The sequence below is a fragment of the Canis lupus genome, chromosome 2 (assembly GCF_048164855.1).
Source record: "Canis lupus baileyi chromosome 2, mCanLup2.hap1, whole genome shotgun sequence".
In the NCBI taxonomy this organism is placed as follows: domain Eukaryota; kingdom Metazoa; phylum Chordata; class Mammalia; order Carnivora; family Canidae; genus Canis; species Canis lupus.
The window spans coordinates 45,028,030-45,041,853 of NC_132839.1; the positions used below are offsets into that span (position 1 = coordinate 45,028,030).

Genomic DNA, 13,824 nt, shown 5'->3' on the forward strand with positions numbered 1-13,824 from the left:
TCCACAAAGGCAAAAGAAACAAAAGCAAAAATGAACTATTGGGACTTCATCAACATAAGAAGCTTTTGCACAGCAAAGGATACAGTCAACAAAACTAAAAGACAACCTGCAGAATGGGAGAAGATATTTGCAAATGACGTATCAGATAAAGGGCTAGTTTCCAAGATCTATAAAAAGCTTATTAAACTCAACACCAAAGAAACAAACAATCCAATCATGAAATGGGCAAAAGACATGAACAGAAATCTCACAGAGGAAGACATAGACATGGCCAACATGCACATGAGAAAATGCTCTGCATCACTTGCCATCAGGGAAATACAAATCAAAACCACAATGAGATACCACCTCACATCAGTGAGAATGGGGAAAATTAACAAGGCAGGAAACCACAAATGTTGGAGAGGATGTGGAGAAAGGGGAACCCTCCTGCACTGTTGGTGGAAATGTGAACTGGTGCAGCCACTCTGGAAAACTGTGTGGAGGTTCCTCAAAGAGTTAAAAATAGACCTGCCCTATGACCTAGCATTTGCACTGTTGGGGATTTACCCCAGAGATTCAGATGAAATGAAACTGCAGGACCCCTGCACCCCGTTGTTTCTAGCAGCAATGTCCACAATAGCCAAACTGTGGAAGGAGCCTCGGTGTCCATCGAAAGATGAATGGATAAAGATGTGGTTTATGTATACAATGGAATATTATTCAGCCATTAGAAACGACAAATACCCACCATTTGCTTCAACGTGGATGGAACTGGAGGGTATTATGCTGAGTGAAATAAGTCAATTGGAGAAGGACAAACATTGTATGTTCTTGTTCATTTGGGGAATATAAATAATAGTGAAAGGAAATATAAGGAAAGGGAGAAGAAATGAGTGGGAAATATCAGAAAGGGAGACAGAACATAAAGACTCTTAACTCTGGGAAATGAACTAGGGGTGGTGGAAGGGGAGGAGGGCGGGAGGTGGGGGTGAATGGGCGATGGGCACTTGATGGGATGAGCACTGGGTGTTATTCTGTATGTTGGCAAATTGAACACCAATAAAACATAATTTTATTATAAAAAAAATGCTTACACTTATTGAGGGAAATATATCACACTCAATGATTCACTCATCAAATGAAAAGTGAATTCCAAGGCTGGAATCATAGATGCTTTATACTAAGAATATAAATACCAAATATCCAGAATTCCTAAAGAAAATCTTAAGAAAAAAATAATTAAAAAAAGAAAATAATAATAATCTCTAAAATAAAAATAAATTATGTATAGGAACTATCTCTTAGTAAGAAAAGAACATTAGAGTCTTGTTAAGACTTGATTTCTGAATGCTATAAAATATAAGAAATTATGTTTTACCCATATAAAAGTCGATGCATTGTGTTATTAGATGGATCTATATTCAAATCCAATGAGGTCTCATCTGGGATAATAATAAGTCAACATTAGTATATGAAAGCTGCAATTTGAATGTTCTTATTGATTGCACTGATTCCAATTCCTAAAACAGGCAATGACTGCTTAGTATGAGTGTGAGTAGTTATTTAAACTTATTAACAGTCTTCAAGTGTGTTAAAAGCCTATATATCAGTATACTGCTCCCTCATCCAATCAACTTTGCTTATTCCATCTGGTAGTCTCATCATTACCACACTAAAAGCAGTTGATGGGCACTCAGTTGCTTAGAAAATATTTATCTAGACTACTCTTTATTTAACTTTGATTTCTTCTGCCAAAATAGTGAACCTCATATGTAATGTCACCTAGCCCTGGAAATGCAGGTCTTGACAATGCAGATTTCACAAAGACAGAGTATGCCCAGAGAGTAGTTGAATCATGTTTGGAGTAGAGAGAAAAGCAGGTATGTCTGGAAAAATGAAAGCACGGATCCCTCCAATTTTGTCTTTTATATCCCAATTACCATTGTCTTTGTGATGAAGTTACATGATTTTTAAGTGTTCTATGACCAGTCCCTGCTTTCCCATCCAGTTTCATCTTACACATGTTTCCCCATGGTCCCAACTCCATTGGAATCCCTTCTGTTTCTCGAATGTATTCAGCTGTCACTTTACACTGTACGTTCACCCATGCTTTCCCCTCTCTAAATCCCCAAGCCCCTCAAATGGGTAAGTCCTATGTATTCCTAAAGCCCAGCTTCAAGTTAATCTCTCTGGGCATGTATTCTTAGACTCTCTAGATTCCAGTGAATGTTCATATTGGTAGTTAGGTTTAAATGATTCTCTTCCATTGATTAGTGAAGGCTTGGATCACATATCTGCTGTCTTAGTGTTTTATTATCAGTACCTGGTTCCATGCTTCTGTCAAAGTACATAACTTTTCATCTCAGAGAAAGAAAAAGAAATTAGTGGAAAAAATCTTCCCTGGGTTTTAGGAACTTTTATAAATTACTTCTTACAAGAAACACCATCTGATTTTAAAATAAATCAACCAGATAAAAATGTAGAGCTAGAAGGGATTTTTTAAGAAACTAAATTATATAATCACTTCACCTTGCTGATAAGAAAACTGAGGTTCAGGGAGCACCAGCGATTCTCACTGGAGCTTATATTAATGATGATGATAATAATAATGACAATATCCAAGCCATCTCCATCTATGGCAGACTACACTGCAATGTGCAATTTCCCTTATCCACTCCAGCATGTTCTCTGTGATTCTCAGGAGCGGTGTAAGAACACACCAATAATAAAGTACTCAAGTTTGTAGAGGATTTGCTTTCCTAATAGAATCTAATCAATGCTATCCCTATAACTGTGTCACTCTAACTTACATATACTTGAATAGCAATTTTAGTCTTCTTTTGATAATAAAGGTATTTATTAAATCAGGATGCTTTAGTGGCAAGTACAGAAAACCTAACAGAAAGTGGTTTACATAATGATGACTTTCAAATGTCACATAATAATAAGCCCAAGGGTAGGGCAGTTTGAGCGATAATTCACTGGCTTAATGATGTAATCCATGAACCAGGTTCTTTTTGTCTTCCTGTTCTGCAAATCTTGACACACTGGCCTTTGCCCTCGTGGCTTATTTTTGTTAGCTTAATATGTCTGCAACAGTTCCAAGCACTGTATTCTCACAAAGATACTTCCAAAGGTAGTAGAGGAGAAAAGCGTCTTCCCATTTTAATGGCAAGAGAAAGTTTCTTAAAATCTCTACTATGTCCCACTGGCTACAGCTGTGTCACAAGCTCATTTCTGAATGAATTGCTGACAAAAGGGTCATTGTATCACCATGGCTAACATACTAATCAGCATTTTCTTACTTGCTTTGCAGAAGGGCCCAGTTTCTCTTGAAGTAGATGACTTACGGGAAAAAAAGGCAACTAAACTATGAAGGAGTTAACATCTGTGGGCAACGAACAGTGCCCACATTTCTTTTAGATTTTTTTTTTTTACAAAGATCAGGTAATTGTCTAATTGGCATTTAACAGGGATAATATTAATTATTTCTCACTTTTGTCAAGTTTTACACAAAGCTTTAGTGATAATATTCAACTTCCTTTTGAAGTCTTAAATTGCTGGGACAATACATTCAACAGCTAAACATTTTCTAATATCAACCCAAACTCTATCTGTTAAACAATGTGAGAATGAATGCAGTTTTTTTGTTATTCGTCCAACAGCTATTTCTAGGATCACGTCTTAAAAGGAACAAAGACCAACTATTTATATGAAACTGATCAATACGAAGACACATCCGGAGGATCTGACTGTATTGTGTCAGATAAAATTAGTATGCCAAGAGCTCAAATGTCATAAAGACAGAAGACTCAACTTCATGAGGGACTTATTAGCAGTCAGACATAGCACATTGTCCTGCACAGACATATGCTGTCTATGCCAAGCATTCATGATGCTATCTTAATGAATAGAGGAAGAACTCATTTTGAATCTGTAAAGTTTACCACCAAGTTGAATACTTACACTGACTACTGGTGAAAAAAAAAGCCCTCAAATTTTTCATGTTTCTTTCTCATATAAAAATATTATTTCTCTCCCAAATCTTCCTCCTGATGCCCATTGTACTCCATATCAAATAAATAGATAAAAATATTAATTTCCCCCATGTCTGTCCTGGTCTATGGATGTTCATGTTTATTTATAATCACACTGGTTCTCTTGGGCTGCAGGCTCCCTTGGGAAGGAGGTCACCATGGCTGTCCATTCAGTCTACATCGTACTTAACACAGTGTCACGTGCAAAGAGGTGCTTTGTGATCAATATCAGGAATCTAATTGTAAAAGGTAGAATTAAAATGAATTTTATACTTGTTTAAGTGAAATAAACAGTAGCTCCTCATTCAGGGAAAGAATACTGTTACAGGAAAAATATCTTGCCATTATCTTCTCATGAATATCAATAGTGAATGCCAGGTTAAAGAATGGAAAGAAAAATGAAAAAATATTATGATGACTTAGCAATAAGTTGATATTTAGTTATGTAGAATATGTACATATAAATCTATATATATAGCTCTACATATATGTAACTACACAGACATACAAACACACACATATTACTAGACTATACAAGCAGCAGGCATGGCTGGCTCAGTCAGTGGGGCATGCTCGGGTTGTAAGTTTGAGCCTCACACTGGGTGTAGAAATTACTTAAAAATAAAATCTTTAAAAATAAATAAATAAATAAATAAATAAATAAATATAAAACTATGCAAATATTAACAAAATAGTAGTATTGTATTAGCTGGAGTCAGAGGGCACATAAACCAATTCTATTAACTCAGCCACAAAAGACATCAGAGAACTTCAGGTCTTGGTGTCATGTACGGACTGCTGGCAGTGAGAAACAGGCACAAGGACAGGGCACAGGAAGGCTCTGAATATGAATATAACCTGGCTCCACTGTCCTTGCCCCCTCTGGCAGTCAGCTTCTGGAACTGCAACACCCCACCATGGGTATCAACATCTATAAAGCCAAATTAAATTATTTCTAAAACGCTCTCATATCTCAGCATTACTCTTTCAACACAGAGTCCCTAGGACAAAAATCTCATTCCAGAGACACCTGGGTGGCTCAGTCACTTAAGCAGCTGGTTCTTGATTTTGGCTCAGGTCATGATCTCAGGGTCCTGGGATTAAGCCCCACATTGGGTTCTGTGCTCAATGGGGAGTCTGCTGGAGGATTGTCTCCCCCTTCTCTCTGCTCTTCCTCACACACTCTCTCTCTCAAATAAAAAATAAATCTTAAAAAAAAAATATCATCTCAGCTACTATGAAAAGAGAAAACATGGTCCTTCTCATTTTTGAAATGGAATCCCACCAAAACTGACACCGTGGGGAAATTGCCTACACTACAAAAGGCATGCAGATGCTAAGAAGGCAAGAGTACAGGAAGGGACCACTACTTGCTACCTCTGTAAATCTTTCTTCCTCTCTCACACTTCCAGAAGGGAAACAGAAAATGGATAGCACATCAGACAGCCATGCCACAATAAACATGCTCACTCTTTCCACAAAGGGAGACAACTCAAAGTCTTACCAATTAATTTGAAAATGTTCAAAATCCAGGATTCCTAGGTGATGCTTATTCCTCATGTGCAGACACCATCAATGCACATTGAAAGTCAGTATTGCTGAAGCCAATGGTAAGCAGCATAGTCCAAATACAATGCTGAAGGAGGAAGAAAATAAATCAGAAATTGAGGTGTGTTATGCAACAAAATAGGTTCGTGGGGTAATTACTCTCATTTGGACAACTGTGTATGAAACAGAGCTGCTATTTACGACTTCTCTCCCTCATTGCCTTTTCTGCATCTGCCTACAAAGTAGCACCCCAGCTGACCAGGGAGGTTGTTGCTATTTTTAACCTAACAGATTACCAAAACTTTTATTGTTGTTGGAGACAGGCCTTTCACAGTCTTTTCAGTGTATGGTTTTTGTTTTTTTGTTTTTTTGTTTTTTTTTTTCATTGAATTTTACTATTATAAGTGGTAAGATAAAAAGGTGCCTTGAGAGGCCGCTTGAGTTTCCCCCATAATCTTCCTTCTCCATTATGAAGTAGTAATCTTATTTTCCTTTACAGTCAGGATCAATCACACCAACCAATGCTGAAATGTCTATTGTTTCCGTTTTTCTGAGAGTTCTGCTGAAAATGACCAGGTGGCATTATTAGTTTCCAGTGAAATAGGAACATTGTTGTATGTCCTGGTGGAAGTATTCTTCCTTGGTAGACTAATATCTCTAAGCCAGCAGACCCAAAACTTATGGAAATAAGAAGTTAAAATTGTTTAAAGCAGAGCTATAATGGAGACTTCAGTTGACCATTCAAAGGTCTTATAATGACAGATACTTCTGGGTTATGGCAAATATGGTAAGGCTAATGAATCAAAATATAGCAATTCTTTGTTTTTCATGTTTTCTTTCAAGATCCCCTCCCTCTTAGAAGTGATGTTATGCAGAAATCCATAACAATGTTAGAGCAATAAATAAGTCGCTTTATATTACTCCTTGCTGATGCTTGATGGACAAAGACAACCAATCTAAATCCATATTAAATATGTCTTCCAGTGAGGAAAAGTGGCAACCTATCTTAGAAAGGTTTCAATGTTATTATCTTGTTACAAAACATCTGGTTGGTCTTCCTAAGATATAATATATGCCTTGTGTTAATGTTACTTACGTGGATGGTAAATTGGACATCCTTTAGTGAGAGTAGCCTAAATGATCTTGGTCAAGGGGAAGTCCATGTTTTCAAGCCACCCAGAGCCTTTAACTTTGTTTTATGGCCACTTGAAATATGTAACTTGCACAAAGGAAAGATTCTTCAAGAAAATCAGTACTGATTATTCAGATGCTCCTCTGAAGTGGGTGTGATGCTTTGGTAAACATCCCCAAATAACTTCACAATCTGTGGTTTCCGGGAAGATACATTCCTCCTCTGTAAATCTCTTTCTTACAGTTTTTCAAACTTGCCCCTCCAATCTCCTGACCACATGAACAAACAAATTGCCAAATCAGTAGATCACAAGAAAATCACTGAGGCAGTAAGACTTTGCACTTTTCTGTGGGATCTACCTCTAAACCAATGGCCTGTGGATGTCCTGCTAAAGGCAGTTAAATGCCTGCTAATCCTTTCTTGCCTCCTGTCATCAATGTAGTATTAGCCACGTAGAAGAGCAAGCAACAAAATGTCCTGGGAAGACAGGAGAGGGCATGTTACTCCTCTTATTTGTTCAAGCAAACTTCTGCTAGTATTTTCTATTTACTAAAAGAGAAGAAAAGCATTCCCAAATCTACATGCGGGCCACATGCACCAGTTCCTCCAGCAGAGAAATCACATCTAGAAGAGCAGCTACAGTTGGAGCTAAATCTGTTCCACTTAAGATAATTCATGCTCATTCAGTGAGGCTCCTCATTTCCCGCACCTCCACAATTTGAGAGATAAGTAGAGTCACTTTGAGAATCCCCACTCCTGGGACGCCTGGGTGGTGCAGTCTGTTAAGCAACCAACTCTTGATTTCAACTCAGGTCATGATCTCAGGATCCTGGGATCCAACTCCTGTAGGACTCCACACTCAGCAGGAGTCTGTTTGAGGCTTCTTTCTCCCTCTCTCTGCTCCTCCTCTGCTCTTTCTTTCTAAAATAAATAAATAAACCTTAAAAAAATCATCTTTCCTGTGTGTCTCAAGTCTTTGATGGCAGCACTAATCTCTTTCTGGAGAAAAATATTCCCCTAGGGATGCGATATTACTTTTAATTTACTATTTCATTTAGAGAAAAAAAAATCCCAAGGGACACAATGATACCATAATAACCTTTATTTATGGGTCACAAAAGCTTGTATTTTCCCAGTGTGTGTGTGTTTTGTGTGTGCTGTATTTCGAATATAATTTCAAATATATACTATGTAACTAGGAAAGGGAAACAGAATGACTTTGAAGTCCCTTAAGCCAAATATCTGCTTAACGAATAAATAGATATATAAATAAGGACAACTGAGTCTTGGAATCTATTCAGGTGTTGGGATTAGGTTTAAGATGGCAAATACATATCATGATTTCTCACAATTAGCCTAAGCTTACCAGACATGAAGCTGTATCTTCTCCCAACATATACAACCTATTGTTGCATTTAGAAATTTGGAAAACTTCTACCAACTCTGAATCTACTTTGTCCTAGAGGACCTCATAATCATTAACCATGGTCAAAGACCCTTGAAAAGTCTGTTTACCATGCTGGCTTCTTTATCCTGGAGATTAAAGGCAACCACCTGGCTTCTTCTCCTCTGCAATCCTCCTGCCCAGCAAAACCAGAAACCTATTTCAAGTCTCTCAAAAGCATCTTGAATCCTAAACAAATCACTAACAAGCACATTTCATAGATGTTGGTGCTCTTGTGACACCATATTTTTCTTAAAGTCTCAGGAAGAGGGTGTTTTTGTCATTTCTTGGGGAATACAGTTAAGAAATGATCTGGAATAGCCCATGACTGATGCACGACAATCTTCTAATATCAAAGTCTTAGGGGCATCCTCTATGTTTTATGACAAGGCTTTTCTGGTTTTTCATCACCTTCGAGTTTCAGATTTCAGATTTTAGGCATCCAGTCAAGAAAACAATTAAAATCATTTCCAGGGAATCTAACATATTGGAATCGTATTAATTTGATCAAATCAAAAGTAATGATCTCTCATTTTAAAAACAAGCTCAGATCCATCCCTATACACATTTCCCAGATTTTGGGCAACATGAATCAGTAAGTAATTCATTAGTACATTTTTTAATATGAAAGCATTTTTATGAAGGTTTGATTTTGTAATTTTTTCCAGAAGTATTCTGGAATATAGTGTTTTTGACATTTGAGGAGGAAAGCAGGTTTAGGAATGCTCAGAATAGGAGGCTAAAAAGAATGATCTGCTTTTAAAGAAAATAGTTTCAGCAAGAGTGGTACTTAAGACACTTTCATGGAATAGTGAAACAGTCTCATCAACAAGGAAAGAGGGATATTCTAGCTTCCAAGGGAATGACAAGATCTCTGAATTTCTCTATACATGCTTCTTTAAATTCTATGTTTTCTCAGTGACTGTCCTATTGATCTAAAATCTGGTGAAGCTTTGCATTTAACTGATATTACTATTCAGTGGAGGTTCTTCTGGCCCCGAAGAGAAGCTTAATATCTCTGTATCTTCTCATATATCCTCAATTTAATTATTAGGGTTCTAATATTTTTCAATCAAATTTTCTAACTTTGACATGAAAGATACAGAGAAACTTCTAATGCAGTAGATATTGTAATTTAAGGGATGCCTGGGTGGCTCAGCTGTTGAAACTCGGCCTTTGGCTCAGGGCGTGATCCTGGTCCAGGATGGAGTACCACATTGGGCTCCCTGCAAGGAACTTGCTTCTCCCTTTATGTCTCTGCTTCTCTCTGTGTCTCTCATGAATAAATAAATAAAATCTTAAAAAAAAAAAGATATTGTAATTTAAGTCAATCATTAAGCATAGACTTTGGCTGCTTCCACCTTTTTGAAGTATAAGATGAGATCAGTAAAGTATCTGCACCTGGGATTCTGAAGCCATTACCAGTTTCAACACCATTGGCTCTTAGCATGAATATTTTCTTTTTTAAAAAAAGATTTATGTATTTATTTTAGAGAGAAAGAGAAAGAGAGCAGGGGGAGAGGCAGAGAGAGAGGGAAAGGGATTCCACACTGAGCCCAGAGCCTGACATGGGGCTCGATCTCACCATTCGGAGATCGTGACCTGAGCCAAAATAAAGAGTCAGACACTTAACCAACTGAGCCACCCAGGTGCCCTGCCATGGATATTTTCTAAATGATGTCTGTTTTACATTTTTTTTGTATTGGTTTTCTATTTTTTGTCATAATAAATGATCACAAGCTCAGCAGTTTAAAATATCACAGTTCTATTATAGGTAAGAAATCTAGGCACAGCATGTCTGAGCTGGTTCTCTGTTCTGGATTTCACAAAATGGATATCAAGATGTCAGTACGGCTTCATTCCTTTCTGGAGATTTTAAGGATGGATCTGCTTTCAGATCCAGTTTATTCGGGCTGTTGGCAGAAATCAGGTCCATTTGATCATAGAACTTAGGTTCCCATTTTCATGTTTGCCAGTGATATGGCTCCTTCTCACTTTCTTAGAGGCCACCCCTAGTTTATGGTCCTCTTCCTCCATCATTAAAGCCAATAATGAAAAGTTGAGTCCTTCTCATGCATAGGATCTCTCTGACTTCCCCTTCTACCTCAACATGTCTCTGCCTCTCTTTTAATACCTCATCCCTCTAGTTTTCCTGCCTTCTCCTATTTTTATGGATTCCTATGATTACATTGAGGTAATCTATAATCTAGAATAATCTCTATGCTTTATAATCAGCTGATTTGTAACCTTAATTTCATCTGGGCATTCTTCACGGTAGTATCTAGATTAGTGTTTGGTTAAATAATCATGGCGTGGGAATCTTGAAGAACATCTTTGGAAGTCTGCCTACCATGCTTCCATTAAGATACAAAACCCTCATCAGAGCATTCAATCTAACAAAACAAGACCTCACATGCTTTACTTAACTTTATCTTCCAGGGAATGGACAGAAACAGAATCTAGCAGTGTAAAACTCTGTGGAGTTGAGGCCTTCTATTTTACTTATTCTGGTATGGTGGATTTATCAATCAAAAGAACAAATGGGTTCAAATACTTAGTGTTCCTTCCACCAGTGAAGTAATGTCCACTATTGGAAGCAAATTCCTTTTGTTCTTTGAATTGATGTATTTGTTATTTTAACCACATTAATGAAATTAAACCATTAAATTTATATCATTCAAATATGCTTCTATTAATGCTAATCAACTAATGGAGAAAAAATTTGCAACATTTTTCTTAATTAGAATTTAGCTCCCCAAATATCCATTTACAATAAATAATGTATAACTTAAATGTATCCTAAAGAAAAATAAATGCCTGAAACATAAAAATCTAATGGTTCTTCTACATTTACTATTGACTTAATACTGCATAAGCACATGATGAAATTGTAGTGCACTCTAGGAAAATAATTATTAGAACACATTGCAATTTATTTGGTATAAGATTCTCATCAAATACACTGAGTTAAACAGATAAATTCATAAGCCATTCAAAGTACAACAAATGTAAAAACATTATTTTTCTTTATTAGAATAATTATACTTGATTGGTTAATAAAAATAATATACTTAATGTCTGTCTTTCTATTTGAAGATAAAGAGAGTTTGGAGTTCTTCTAAGCCTGCTTCTAAGTCAGATTCCTTTTGCTGTCAGGAGCAGTCCTTGCCTAATTTATTCACTCCATGCAAATGAATCTTGTCAAATGTCTGGTGCAGGCTTTTTTTATTAACAAAATAACCCAGAAAGGATTCTTCCACTCACTTCCACTTTAATTTTTTAAAACAGCCAAAAAATAATAAAACATTCATTGAAATATCAGCAAAGAACAGTGGAGTAGAGAACTGCAAAAGTCTGTACCTTCACAAAGGCAACAAATAACCTGGTAACAACTGTCAGAATCTATTGAGAGGGGAAGGAAACTTTGAAATCCAGTCAAAAGCTTAAAACAACAATCAAGGAAACATTTAATCAAGAAGAAGAAAGAACAAAAGAAAGGAAGGAAGGAAGAAGAAAGAAAAAGAAAGAAAAAGTCAACCAAGTCTTGTTCTTAGAGTTTCTGACATTTTAATTTACCTCAGTACCATCCCCCAGTGAGCACCTCAGTGTCAGCCTTGAAGACAATAATACACAATTTCTCGATAGAGGTTCCTAGGATGTGAGAAAGCAGTATTGACCTTATTCTCAAAGAATTATGGTTGTTTTGACCTATCTGGTGGCTCCCTGAAGAACTAGGTCAAAGGGCTTGCCTTCATTATGCCTAACTCAGAACTCTCTCAGGCCTAGGGCAATTATCAAGGATTATTTGTTGAGGAAAAACTGCAGGCAGATACATTAAACACTATCACCTGGAACACGGGAGAACAGTTGGGCAAACAGTGGACAAACCAAAAAGATTGGGAAGAAAGACTAGGTAATGAAATGCTTTGTAGAATAAGGACTTTGAAAAGCTTTTACATATTCCTAGGAATCCAAATGATTTTGTGTATGTTCCGGGCTGTGTGCATGTTCTGAAAAGTCCTAAGAAGGTTCTAAACTCTCATCTCTGGCTAAACTTTGGAATGATCAGGAAGTGAAGGTTAAGGGAAAGTGGTAAACTGCCTGGCTGAGCATTGAAGGATGCTTCAACACACACACACACACACACACACACACACACACACACACACACCTTATCTAAAAAGAGCTTTTGTATGTTTAGTTTTATTTGCAGGATTTTTCAGTTCCAGATATTTAAGGAAATTTCTGTCAAATTACTAGCTGACCACTAGACAGAGATATCAGTGGCACAAGAAAAATAGATTTCACAAAATTAGTTCAAAATATCACTAAACAAATAACAACTATAATAAACAGTAACAACAAACCTTGGAAGAAGGAGAGACTCTAATTTCCAGAGTTGCCATGTTATAATTTTCCAAATATCTAATTTTCAACAAGAACAAAAAATGAGGAGGCATGGAAAGAAAGAAGAAATCATGGTGCATGCACAGCAGGGAAAAAACAACTAATAGAAACAGTCTCAGGATCCCAGGGTGGCTCAGCGGTTTAGCACCTGCCTTCCTGGGGTGTGATCCTGGAGTCCCAGGTTAGAGTCCCATGTCAGGCTCCCTGCATGGAGCCTGTTTCTCCCTCTGCCTGTGTCTCTGCCTCTCTCTCTCTCTCTCTCTCTCTCTCTCTGTCTCTCATGAATAAATAAATAAAATCTTTTTTTAAAAAAAGAAACAATCTCTAAGGAAGCTCTGTCATTGGATTTACTGAACAAAACTTCAATTCAATAATTTACAATATATGCAAAGAGCTAAAAGAAATCATAAACAAAGAACTAAATGAAATCATGGGAATAATGTCTTATCATTACAGAGACAAATCCTGAAATGGTAGAAGTAAGTTCTTCCTTATTTGTTTATTAAATGGAAATGGACAAAACTATTTAATTAAAAGGAAGAGATTAGCAGAATCAATTTTTGAAACATGATCTAACTATGTGTTATCTATAAGAAACTCACTTTAGATCCAAAACTATGAAGAGAAAAAGGCAGGTGAACAGCAAAAGGGCAAAAAAAGGTTTTTCATGCAAATAAAGGAAAGAGAACCTGAGTAGCTGTAATGATAGGAAAAAAAATTCAAGATAAACACCATTACAAGAGAAAGAAAAGGACATCACATAAAATGATCAATCTATCAAGAATATATAACAATTACAAGCCTATATGCACACAACAATATATGAACAAAAAAGTTACAATTATTTTTTTGTTTTTATTCAAGTTCAATTTGCCAACATATAGTATAACACACCGTGCTCATCCCTGTCATCCAGTTACCGCAACCACCCGCCCACCTCTGCTTCTTGCAACCCTTTTTTTGTTTGCCAGAGTTAGGTGTCTCTCATGGTTTGTCTCCTTCTCTAATTTTTCCCACTCAGTTCCCCTCCTTTCCCTTATAATTCTTTTCATTATTTCTTATAATTAAAGGGAGAAATAGACAATAATAGCTGAAGATTTTATTTACCAGTTTGATAATGGGCAGAAAAACCACATAGAAAATCAACAAGAAAATAGAAAGTTTGGGGGGAAAAAGGAAAATAGAAGGTTTGAACAATCCTATAACCAATTAGACCTAACAGACATATACAGGATGCTACACCCAATACTAGCAGTATATACATTTTTCTTAAG

At 36.7% G+C, this 13,824-nt stretch overlaps 1 long non-coding RNA gene across 44 annotated transcripts in view; it reads right to left on the minus strand.

Moving 5' to 3' along the window:
* The window catches only part of LOC140616885 (uncharacterized), an 87,806-nt gene that overhangs the window by 40,105 nt on the left and 33,877 nt on the right, over positions 1–13,824 (minus strand). For 42 of the 44 annotated variants that reach the window (XR_012017212.1, XR_012017222.1, XR_012017219.1 and 39 more), the window contains exon 4: positions 5,524–5,655. This is a non-coding gene — a long non-coding RNA (uncharacterized lncRNA). Of the gene's footprint in view, positions 1–3,375; positions 4,368–5,523; positions 5,656–13,824 lie in introns of those variants that run through there. The other 2 variants (XR_012017278.1, XR_012017287.1) reach the window with 2 other exon arrangements.